Source organism: Tachypleus tridentatus, chromosome 13 (assembly GCF_004210375.1).
Source record: "Tachypleus tridentatus isolate NWPU-2018 chromosome 13, ASM421037v1, whole genome shotgun sequence".
Classification (NCBI taxonomy): Eukaryota; Metazoa; Arthropoda; class Merostomata; order Xiphosura; family Limulidae; genus Tachypleus; species Tachypleus tridentatus.
In genome coordinates, this window is record NC_134837.1 from 187,670,579 (window position 1) to 187,672,866 (window position 2,288).

General features: G+C 39.4%; 1 non-coding gene across 1 annotated transcript; it reads left to right on the plus strand.

Moving 5' to 3' along the window:
• The first annotated feature begins 1,453 nt into the window (after positions 1–1,453).
• Positions 1,454–1,545, plus strand: TRNAI-UAU (transfer RNA isoleucine (anticodon UAU)). The gene is given in 2 exon segments: positions 1,454–1,491; positions 1,510–1,545. It is a non-coding gene; the product is annotated as a tRNA-Ile (tRNA).
• Positions 1,546–2,288: the final 743 nt, after the last annotated feature.

Sequence of the window (2,288 nt, forward strand, 5' to 3'; positions counted from 1 at the left end):
ATTGTCGAGTGAAACAATAACTACCATTGAATAACTTTTCCTTCCATGTTTCTCCATTTCTTGATCAATAAACACAAAACTTTATACAGTGACGTACGATGACTTGAGGAAAGTCATGAAGGGGTGAGTTGGAACCTTCATCTTCTATTTAAATAAACGTCACTATATGTGTGCATCTGTTCATTAAACGTTTCCACATTTATTGATAAAAGAGCACCAAACTTGACATAGTGATTCAGTAAGACATGAGAAAGGTCATGAGAAGGAGCCATCCGATTTCTGATCCCCATACAGTTTCGTATCTAATTTCAATCAAAACACATTACTTTTTCAAACAACACTAATTTTAAAAAAGTTGGCCTTCGCTTTTATCTATTGGCCTGGCATGAATAGGTGATTAGTGCGCTCTTCTCATGTTGTGCAAGTCGCGGGCTGGAATCCCAGTCGTATCCTGAGTAGTTCAAGAGTCGGCGATGGGTGGTGATCAGTGGTGGGATTCAAAAATTTTAAGAAGGGGTTCTCTCAAGGGAAGGCCTCAATAATAACGGGTTCTCTTACTTTTCCGGAAGTCTATACTGATACATCATTTGAAAAGGAAAATAATGGAAAAAGTGCTTTAAAATCTTTTATTTATTTCATTTTAAAAATTTCCAAATAGTCAATTAAACTTAAACGAATGCACGCTTATGATGACTCGTGCATAAGCCGACATGACTGCAGCGCAAGCAAGCGAGTTACTTACTCTATCGATTTTCCCCCGTAGCGGGAATGGTAATAGGAAAACGGTCACACGCACCGACATGCAAATGGAAGAAGTGTGGCTATCTCCTTTATCTATTATCTATTGTGCTGAGCTCCGGAGACAGTTTCCAGATAAGCCTTCTGTCACCCCACAACATCTGGGGAAAATTTGTCATGGAATGCTTTTCACTCTGAAGAAACTGCAAGCCGCCCCAGCCGACAGAAATCGGCCTGACGTGAAGGCTGAAAGGAAAGACTATGCCCTGTGGTTCATGGAGACGGCACTTCGCGCACCCCGTGTCATCTACATCGACGAGATGGGGTTCAACGTATGGACAATTAAGAAACTGACTGCATTCACTTGACGAACTTTGTCAATAATACGGTCTGTGATTTTCTCATTAAATCTTTCTTGTCGAAATGTGTGATGAAGTGTGACGCAATCAGTTTCCACGACATCAGCAATTCGACGGTATAATTGAAGCCATCAACGGGTTCGCTAAGCTCAAAAATATTTTTAAGAACGGGTTCGCGCGAACCCCTGCGAACCCCCTGAATCCCACCACTGGTGGTGATGACTAGCTGGCTTCTTTGTAATCTTACACTTAGGGAAGGCTAGCGCAAGTAATCCTCGTGCAGCTTTATACGAAATTCATAAATCAAATAAACGAACTCTTGTCTATCATTTCAAAATTATGAGGGTGTGTGTAGATCCCCAGTGGCGCAATTGGTTAGCGCACGGTACTTATAAGACAGTACTTGTGGGATATGCCGGGGTTGTGAGTTCGAGCCTCAGCTGGGGAATGTAGGTTTTGCTCCCCCCCCCCCCGTGGCTCAGCGGTGTGTCTGCGCACTAACCATGCTAAAAACCGAGTTTCGATACTCGTGGTGGGCAGAGCACAGATAGCCCATTGTGTAGCTTTGTGCAAAATTCACAACAACAACAGCTTTTCGTGAAACAAACGAAACTTTAAATTTTTGTGTGTGCGTGCATGTATCACAGTTTGAAAATGAAAAAAAATTCTATAATTATTAATTGTTTTCAAATCACATACAAATAGGTTTTTTACAAATAGGTTTATTCAAAAGAAACACATTTATTAATTTGTTTTTTGATGCTTCTTTAAAATGTAGTCTATGTGGAGCCGTCACAAAAGCTACTTGATTGTCATTGGCCAAACTGATTCAAAGGTGAAAGTTCTGAACATCAGGCGGCATGCTCGAGTTAGAATAGAATTTGTAAGTGTAGTCATGAAAATTTTTAGTTAGCGTTAATCATTTGATTCTTGTTAATTATTTTAATTCTTTATTTATCACCACAATAATATATTACTAATCTGCGCTTACTAGAATATCTTCATTATGCGGACATATTTGATACTTAAACTTTGAAGAAAAGATAGATTATGACTCAGAATCCTATTCAAACTGAGTGAAATTGGATGTCATATTCGCTTTCGATCCAAATTTAGCTATCTGGAAATTGAAGGGACACACCAAGTTGTTATGTATATGTAGATCTCTTGTATCCAGGCTTAGATTTAATT